The sequence below is a fragment of the Saccopteryx bilineata genome, chromosome 3, assembly GCF_036850765.1.
Source record: "Saccopteryx bilineata isolate mSacBil1 chromosome 3, mSacBil1_pri_phased_curated, whole genome shotgun sequence".
Classification (NCBI taxonomy): Eukaryota; Metazoa; Chordata; class Mammalia; order Chiroptera; family Emballonuridae; genus Saccopteryx; species Saccopteryx bilineata.
In genome coordinates, this window is record NC_089492.1 from 265,441,087 (window position 1) to 265,451,079 (window position 9,993).

Sequence of the window (9,993 nt, forward strand, 5' to 3'; positions counted from 1 at the left end):
GCTGGTTTGAGCAAGGGGTCACTCTGCTGCAGTCCCCCAGGTCAAGGCATATATGAGAAACAATCAGTGAACAACTAAGGTGCCACAATCAAGAATTGATGCTTATTATCTCTCTCCCTTCCTATCTGTCTGTTCCTATCTGTCCCTCTCTTTGTCTTTCTCTCTGTCTCTGTCACACAAAAAAATAAATAAAGAAAAAATTACTTTCAACTTGGCCTATGGTAGCACAGTGGATAGAACATCAATCTGGAATGCTGAGGTCGCAGCTGGAAACCCTGGGCTTGCCAGGTCAAGGCACATATGACAAGCAATCAATGAACAACTGAAGTGAAGCAGCTGTGGGTTGATACTTCTTGCTCTACCCACACCCCTGTAGAAATCAATAAATCAAATCTCCAAAAAAAGACTACTTTCAAAATGAACATGTGTATCTGAGTCTGTGTGTGTGAAGAGGTGACTGAGATTTTTCCTTACTAACTTCCAAGTGGAACACAATGTCTACTAAAAGGTAAGTAATAAGTTTGTGCTAATTTTAAACTTACATATATATAGCTAAAACTCAACAGAATCTGCAGCAGCAATTTAGAACTTAGAGCAATAATTTTTTTTTTTTTTAGGAAGAAGTATTTTTTTTTTGACTGATCTTGTTTTTTGTTGTTGTTGTTTGGGTTTTTTTTTTGTATTTTTCTGAAGCTGGAAACAGGGAGAGACAGTCAGACAGACTCCCGCATGCGCCTGACCGGGATCCACCCGGCACGCCCACCAGGGGGCGATGCTCTGCCCCTCCGGGGGGTCGCTCTGCCCAGACCAGAGCCACTCTAGCGCCTGGGGCAGAGGCCAAGGAGCCATCCCCAGCGCCCGGGCCATCTTTGCTCCAATGGAGCCTTGGCTGCGGGAGGGGAAGAGAGAGACAGAGAGGAAGGAGGGGGGGTGCAGAAGCAAATGGGCGCTTCGCACGCCAGGCCGACGCTCTACCGCTGAGCCAACCGGCCAGGGCCGACTGACCTTGTTTAAAATGCCCTTTGGAGTCATTCAAGTTCTCAGCCCTCAATTTAAAGAACCTTGTCAGGTTTTGTCTCCTACAGAAAAACCTCCCTTGACAGTGTCTCCTTCCATGAATCTGACTCAAATATTTCTCCTTTATATTATTATTATTAAAGATTTTTGTTTATTCATTTTAGAGAGAGGAGGGAGGGGGGAGAGAGAGAGAGAGAGAAAAGACTGGAGAAGCAGGAAGCATCAACTCCTATATGTGCTTTGACCAGGCAAGCCCAGGGTTTCGAACCGGCGACCTCAGCATTTCCAGGTCGACGCTTTATCCACTGCACCACCACAGGTCAGGCCACTATCATTGAACTCTTGACGCTGCATTATAATTGTCTCCTTTCACTTCTAGACTGGGACGCTGAAAGTTAGGACCTGGCCCTATGAGTCAGTTAGTGCTCAATGTTACAGCCTCATCAGGATAGTCTAACACAGTGGTATCAACTTGGTCCCTACCGCCCACTAGTGGGCATTCCAGCTTTCATGGTGGGCGGTACTGGAGCAACCAAAGTATAAATAAAAAGATAGATTTAACTATAGTAAGTTGTTTTATAAAGATTTATTCTGGGCCTGACCTGTGGTGGCGCAGTGGATAAAGCATCGACCTGGAAATGCTGAGGTCGCCAGTTCGAAACCCTGGTTTGCCTGGTCAAGGCACATATGGGAGTTGATGCTTCCAGCTCCTCACCCCCTTCTCTCTCTCTGTCTCTCCCTCTCCTTTCTCTAAAAACAAAAAAAAAGATTTATTCTGCCAAACTTAGCGAAAATCGACATAAAGTACTTGTTAAGTAATTATTATTAGATGCTTTAATTTGCTGTAACTCTGCTTTATAAATTTTATAAAGTAAAGTTACTTCCCTACTTTATATAAATCATCATTACTGGGGAACCGGTGAGTGGTTAGAAAATTTCACTAACAGAGATACAAAGTGGACGGTAGGTATAAAAAGGTTGACTACCCCTGGAACATGACCGTCCAGGAGTGAAATGGTTTGGAGAAGGGGCTGATAATGCACAGGACCCCTTGAGGTGGAGAGAGGGCCTTGCAACCAACACAAGTCTTTTATTCCATGTGTTAGCTTAAGAAATGGATCGCCCATGTCACTAGCCCTAATTTTCAGAAGCTCACAGAGGTCAGGGGAATTGCTCACAGTTACAGAGGGGCTCAAGCCCGGATGCACACTTCCTGACTTCTCAGCCAGGACCCCCACCCTAGCCCCGCTACTGGACCCTGCAGCTCCGGCCTCGCCCACCTTGCCATATCCTCACTTAACCACGCAGGGGCGCCAGATGTTCGTTCATGGGGAAGCCGGGCCTAGGCTGCGGAGTGACTGCTTCTGGGAGCGAGGCCCACCGGGCCCGCGCCGCGGGTGGAGCCGGGGAGTCGTGGTAGAGAAAGGGTCTGGGCCGGGGCGGGGGGAGGAGTGTTGTGAGAGAGCCGGAATTGGGGCGCGTTGGCGGCGGGATGCAGGGAGGCGGAGGAACGGGCAGTGCTGCCTCCTCTGGCCTTGCCTTGTCTGGCGAAAGGGCACAGACGGAGAAGGAGAGGATTCTCCAGAACGCAGGGCCTCTGCCTCCGCCTCCATTCTCCTCAGTGTCGCTCAGGAACAGGGCGGACATTCCTAAGTCTCCGGCGGAAAACCTGGAAATAGACCCGGAGGCCAGCCTCCTGCAGCCTGGGCCAGTTTTCCCAACGCCACCCTGCTCCAGGACTTCCCGGAAGGGCCCCAGGCTGCTGGCCAATGCTCCCTCCTAGACCTGCCCCTGCGCCCATCCCTCCTGGCTTTTGCCTCTCAGCCGAGGCGATCAGACCCCAGCCCTGAGCCTCAGACCTGTATCCACCCACTTCTAGTTCAAAGTCATGACCTGCCCCCTAAACCTGGCTCTCTTTCAGAATTTCTTGTCTGAGTGTCTCTATCATTGACCTCAAAGCTGGGAATCGTCCTTGATACCTTTTTTTTTCATTCCCCATATCTACTCTTATTATTTCATTTCCTCTTTTTACTTCTTGCTTTCCATTCACCCCACTCACTGGGCCAAATGTCCATCATCTCTCACCCAAAAGAATTGGTGTTCTTTTCTGGACTCCCCACTACCACGCTTCTTCCCTCTCCTCTTTTTTTTTTTTTTTTTTTTTTCTTTTTTTTCATTTTTCTGAAGCTGGAAACAGGGAGAGACAGTCAGACAGACTCCCGCATGCGCCTGACCGGGATCCACCCGGCACGCCCACCAGGGGCGGTGCTCTGCCCCCCAGGGGGCGATGCTCTGCCCATCCTGGGCGTTGCCATATTGCGACCAGAGCCACTCTAGCGCCTGAGGCAGAGGCCACAGAGCCATGCCCAGCGCCCGGGCCATTTTTGCTCCAATGGAGCCTTGGCTGCGGGAGGGGAAGAGAGAGACAGAGAGGAAAGCGCGGCGGAGGGTTGGAGAAGCAAATGGGCGCTTCTCCTATGTGCCCTGGCCGGGAATCGAACCCGGGTCCTCCGCACGCTAGGCCGACGCTCTACCGCTGAGCCAACCGGCCAGGGCTCTTCCCTCTCCTCTTAATCCTTTCTCCAGGTAGTAGCCCTGATAATCTTGTCAAACCATCAGTCATCACCCACCTCCTGACATCTTTCAATAACTTTCCAGATCTTAGCATCGGCCACAGAGATCTTAATAATCTGATCCTCCCTGCGTTTCTGGCACCATCCTCCTCATTCTCTATGTTCCAGCTACACTGGCTGCGCTGGTCACAGGGCCTTTGCACATGCTGTTAACTAACTCCTGTTAACTAATTCTTGCTTTTTTTTTTTTTTTGATAGAGACAGAGAGAGAGAGAGACAGACAGGAGAGAGATGAGAAGCATCAATTCTTTGTTGTGGCTCCTTAGTTGTTCATTGATTGCTTTCTCATGTGTGCCTTGACCAGGGGGCTGCAGCAGAGCAATTGACCCTGTGCTCAAGCCAGTGACTTTGGACTCAAGCCAGCAACCTTAGGCTCAAGCCAGCAACCTTTGGGCTCAAGCCAGCAACCATTGGGTCATGTCTATGATTCCATGCTCAAGCCAGCAACCCCACACTCAAGGTGGTGGGCCCATGTTCAAGCTGGCGACCTCAGGGTTTCGAACCTGGGTCCTTTGTGTCCCAGTCCGATGCTCTATCCACTGCGCCACCACCTGGGCAAGCTAATTTCTGCTCCATCAGCTCTGGACTCTAGTACTGTTTCTCAAGGACACCCTCCCTAACCTCCCTGACCTGGCTAGATCCCCTATTGTTGATGCTTCTAGCACCCCATACTTCTCCTTCATGTATTAGTTTTCCACAGTTTCAGATACCTGCGGTCAACTGTGGTTTAAAAATATTAAGTGGAAAATTCCATAAGAAAACAATTCATAAGTTTTAAAATGCATGCCATTCTGAGTAGCGTGATGAAATGACTCTCTCGCCAGCCGCTCTGTCCTGCCTGGTTTATGAATCTTCCCTTTGTCTAGCATATCCACGCTGTATGTGCTACCCGCTCATTAGTCGCTTAGTAGCTGTCTTGGTTAGATCTATTGTCACAGTACCACAGTGCTTGTGTTAAAGTAGCCTTTATTTTACTTAATAATGACCCAAAAGCAGTGATGAAGACAATTCAGATACGACAAAGAGAAGCAGTACAGTGCTTCCTTTAAGTGAAAAGGTGGGTTTTTTACTTAATAAAGAAAGGAAAAGAATCATATGCTGAGGTTGCTGAGATCTACAGTAAGAACAGATCTGGCCTGACCAGTGATGATACAGTGGATAGAGCATCAACCTGGGACAGCGAGGTTGCCTGCTTGAGCGTGGGCTCATCTGGCTTAAGCACAGGTTCACCAGCTTGAACACAGGGTTGCAGGCTTGAGTGTAGGATAATCGACATGATCCCATGGTCGCTGGCTTGAGCCCAGAGGTTGCAGGCCTGAAGCCCAAGGTTGCTGGCTTGAGCAAGGGGACACTGGCTTGGCTGGAGTGCCCTGGTCAAGGCACATATGAGAAAAGCAATCAATAAACAAGTGCCACAACCATGAGTTGATGCTTTTCATCTCTCTCTTCCTGTCCCTGTCACTGTCTCTCTGTCTCTCATTAAAAAAAAAAAAAAAATCTTCCCAAGATCTTATGAAGTTTCATGCAAGTTTGCTGCTAGAGACCACATTTACAGAATTTTTATTACAGTATATTATTATTATTATTCTATTTTATTAGTAGGTATTATTGATAATCTCTTACTGTGCCTAATTTATACTTATCATAGATATGCATATATAGGAAAAAAACATAGCATACATCAAGTACAGTACTATCTGTGGTTTCTGGCATCCACTGGGGACCTGGAATGTATCCCCTGCAGATAGGGGGTATTACTATAATTATAATTGCCCATTTGTTGTTAATATTATTTAATTAATGTCTGTTTCTTCTACTTGACTGTACTCTCCATGAGGACAAGAACCATATCAATTTTTGCTCACTTCAAAATTTCCAGCACCTATATGTCTGGCACATAGTAAGTGTTCAGTATTCCTTGAGTAAATAAGTAAATTAATATTACATATTGCACATTCCTCTCCACATTTCACTCTATTTCCTGAAGCCAAGCCTCTATCATCTCCTATCTGGACCTCAGCAATCCACTTCTTAACTGGCCTCCCAGTTTACAATCAAGTCCCTACTGGTTTCTACCGAGCAGCCAGAATGGCCTAATGAAAACACCAATCTGACTATGTCACCCTTCCCACCCCTTTTAATAGCCTTCAGTGGCTTCCCATGGCTCCTGGAATAAAATCCAAACTCCTGACACAGCCTTACAAGGCCTTGTATGGCCTGGCTCCACCTCATGCCAAGCTCCACCTCCTCAAAGGACCTTTCTTAGTTCAACAAATATTGAAGCCTGTTTACCAGGAACTGAGGATTCAATGGTGAGTAAAAACAGACTCCTTCAGATCTGCTTACAATCCTCCAGATACTTGAACACAACTCCTTAGGGCCTTTGCACATGCTTTCCCCCTTGTCTGCAAAGTATTTCTCTCTTCTTTCTCTATGTTCCTGACTTTGCCCAGTCAAACCTACTCACCCATCAGATCTCAGATCAAACATTTATTTAGGGATAACTTATCTGACCCCCAACGTAGGTCCCTAAGATGCTTTTATAATACCTTCCATGAGGCTATTGCTCCCGATATTCTATGCTCATAGTGCTGATCACGCTTTTTATTTTTACATATGTTTGTGTGGTTACGTGGCTGATGCCCATGTTCCTCACCAGGGGCTTCCACATCTGGATTTTGCTTACCATCATATCCTCTGGTGCTCTATGATTTATTGAATGAATAAATGAGTGATTCCCCTGTGGAGTATTCAGAGGGTGCTGCCTTCAGGGAAATGTTTGTGTCTCTACCTTGTGGTGAAGATGAGCTGGGGGCTGGGAAGAGTGTTCAAAGGAGCTCTCATTATGTGGAGGGCCTAGCAGCTGTTGCTAGTCCTTTTCTTGCCTCTCCTCATCCTCAACACCTGTGACTTGGCTCCACTTACCCCTCTCTCCTCCTCCCAGCTCTTCCCGTCGTTTTCAGTGCCCCACCTACACTGGCCCTGTACCCATTCCTCCAGGCTTCCCACATGGTGACTCCTCCACCTTCTTTCTTTCTTTTTTTATTTTTATTTTTTATTTTTTTTGTATTTTTCTGAAGCTGGAAACGGGGAGAGACAGTCAGACAGACTCCCGCATGCGCCCGACCGGGATCCACCCAGCACGCCCACCAGGGGCGAAACTCTGCCCACCAGGGGGGGATGCTCTGCCCCTCCGGGATGCTCTGCCACGACCAGAGCCACTCTAGCGCCTGGGGCAGAGGCCAAGGAGCCATCCTCAGCGCCCGGGCCATCTTTGCTCCAATGGAGCCTTGGCTGCGGGAGGGGAAGAGAGAGACAGAGAGGAAGGAGGGGGGGGTGGAGAAGCAAATGGGCGCTTCTCCTATGTGCCCTGGCCGGGAATCGAACCTGGGTCCCCCGCACGCCAGGCCGACGCTCTACCACTGAGCCAACCGGCCAGGGCCTTTATTCATTTTAGAGAGGAGAGTGACAGAGAAAAAGAGAGAGAAAGGTGGGAGGAGCAGAAAGCATCAACTCCCATATGTGCCCTGACAAGTGCAGGGTTTCCTGGCAACCTCAGTGTTCTAGGTTGAGTTTTTTTTTTGTTTGTTTGTTTGTATTTTTCTGAAGCTGGAAATGGGGAGGCAGACAGACTCCCTCATGAGCCCGACTGGGATTCACCTGGCACGCCCACCAGGGGGCGATGCTCTGCCCATCCGGGGCGTTGCTCTGTTGCGACCAGAGCCACTCTAGCGCCTGAGGCACAGGCCATGGAGCCACCCCCAGCACCCAGGCCAACTTTGCTCCAATGGAGCCTTGGCTGCGGAAGGGGAAGAGAGAGACAGAGGAAGGAGAGGGGAGCCTTGGCTGCGGGAGGGGAAGAGAGAGACAGAGAGGAAGGAGAGGGGGAGGGGTGGAGAAGCAGATGGGCGCTTCTCCTGTGTGCCCTGGCCGGGAATCGAATCCAGGACTTCTGCACGCCAGGCCGACGCTCTACCACTGAGCCAACAGGCCAGGGCTAGGTTGAGTCTTTTTTTTTTTTAATTTTTTTAAAAATTTTATTTATTCATTTTAGAGAGGAGAGAGGGAGGGAGAGAGAGACAGAGAGAGAGAGAGACAGGGGGGAGGAGCTGGAAGCATCATCTCCCATATGTGCCTTGACCAGGCAAGCCCAAGGCTTCGAACCGGCGACCTCAGCATTTCCAGGTTGACGCTTTATCCACTGTGCCACCACAGGTCAGGCTAGGTTGAGTCTTTATCCACTGCGCCACCACAGGTCTGCCCAACCCCTTCACCTTCAACTCTTCTCCCTACTCTTTCACGTGGCTGTTTCGCCACATCCTTCAGGTCAAGTTTTTATTTATTTATTTATTTATTTATTTTTGTATAAGGAGGGGAGCAGGAAGCATCAACTCATAGTAGTTGCTTTTTGTATGTCTTGACCACACAAGCCCAGGGTTTTGAACCAGTGACTTCAGTATTCAACGCCCCATCCACTACACCACCACAGAGCAGGTTATTTTTATTTATTTATTTATTAGAGAGAGAGAGAGTCAGAGAGAGGGATAGACAGGGACAGACAGACGGGAATAAAGAGATGAGAAGCATCGATCATTAGTTTTTCATTGTGCATTGCAACACCTTAGTTGTTCATTGATTGCTTTCTCATATGTGCCTTGACTGTGGGCCTTCAGCAGACCAAGTAACCCCTTGCTCCAGCCAGTGACCTTGGGTCCAAAGCTGGTGAGCTTTTGCTCAATCCAGATGAGCCCGCGCTCAAGCTGGTGACCTTGGGGTCTCGAACCTGGGTCTTCCGCATCCCAGCCAGACGCGCTATCTACTGCACCACCGCCTGGTCAGGCTTTTTTAATTTTAAAAAATATTTTATTTACTGACCTGAACTATGGTGGCACAGTGGATAAAGCACCAACCTGGAACGCTGAGGTCACTGGTTCAAAACCCTGGGCTTGCCTAACCTGCGGTGGCGCAGTGGATAAAACATCGACCTGGAGTGCTGAGGTCGCCTGTTCAATACCCTGGGCTTGCCTGGTCAAGGCACATATGGGAGTTGATGCTTCCTGCTCCTCCTTCCTTCTCTCTCTCTCTTCTCTCTCTAAAACTGAATAAATAAAATTAAAAAAAAAAAAGTTAAAAACAAAAACAAAAAACCCTGGGCTTGCTTGGTCAAGGCACATATGGGAGTTGATGCTTCCTGCTCCTCCTCCCTTTCTCTCTCTAAAAATGAATAAACAAAATCTAAAAAAAAAAAAATGCACAAAAAATCATTTTATTTAGTTTAGAAGGTGTGGAAAAGCATCAACTCAATAGCTGCTCCTCCTATGTGTCTTGACCAGGCAAGCCTGAGGTTTCAAACCAACGATCTCAGCATTCTAGGCCAACACTTTAAACACTGTACCACCACAGGTCAGGCCCTTCAGGTCAAGTTTAATTGCTACATCTTTAGAGGACACTTGCATTGTGGCTTACAATGAAAATACATTTATATATTTATCATCTGTGTCCCTAGATGCACTATAAGCTTTGGCCACACACAACAGAAAATCCAACTCCATTGGCTTAAAGAAGGAAAGTCTAGTAGTAGGACTGCTTTTGTGGATGGTTAATTCAGTGATGTTCTCAAGGATCTAGGTTCTCTTGCTTGTGCTGCTCTGCCACCCATGATGTTGGCTTTGTCCTCAGGTTGGTTAGCAGGACGGACACAGCAATTCCGGGCATCACAGTTGGACCTCTTATCACACAAGCAGGGTTTTCCCATCGTTATGTATCTTAGTTAACTTTTGCTGTCTAAGAACTTATCACAAAACTTAGCAGGTTAAAACAACCTTTATTATCTCACAGTTTTTGAGGGTTAGAAACCCAGGTGTGGCTTAGCTGGTTGGTTCTGGCAGAGGGTCTCTCATGAGGTTATTGCCAAGCCGTGGGCCAGGGCCAGAATCATCTAAAGGCTTAACTAGGGCAGGAGAATCCTCTTCCAAGTTTATTCACCTGGCTGTTGGCAGGGGCTTCAGCCCCTTCATCGGGTTTCTCCATCAGGCTGTCCACGATGTAGCAACTGCCTTCCTCCAGGAGTGATCCAAGAGCGGGAACAACCAAGACAAGCTGCAGGGTCTTCAATGACTGAACCCTGGATGGGACACCGCCGCTTCTGCTGTACTGTCGGTCACTCAGCTCAGCTCTGATACCACATGGAAGGGGCTACACGGGATGCGAACTCTAGGAGGCAGGGACACTGGAAGGTCGACCGAGGCTGGGTACCACATGGTATATTTTTCAAAAGTGGAGAAGACTCTCCTAGAAGCCCAGGAGGCTTTTCTTCTGCTGGTTGGAATTGTGTCACACACAC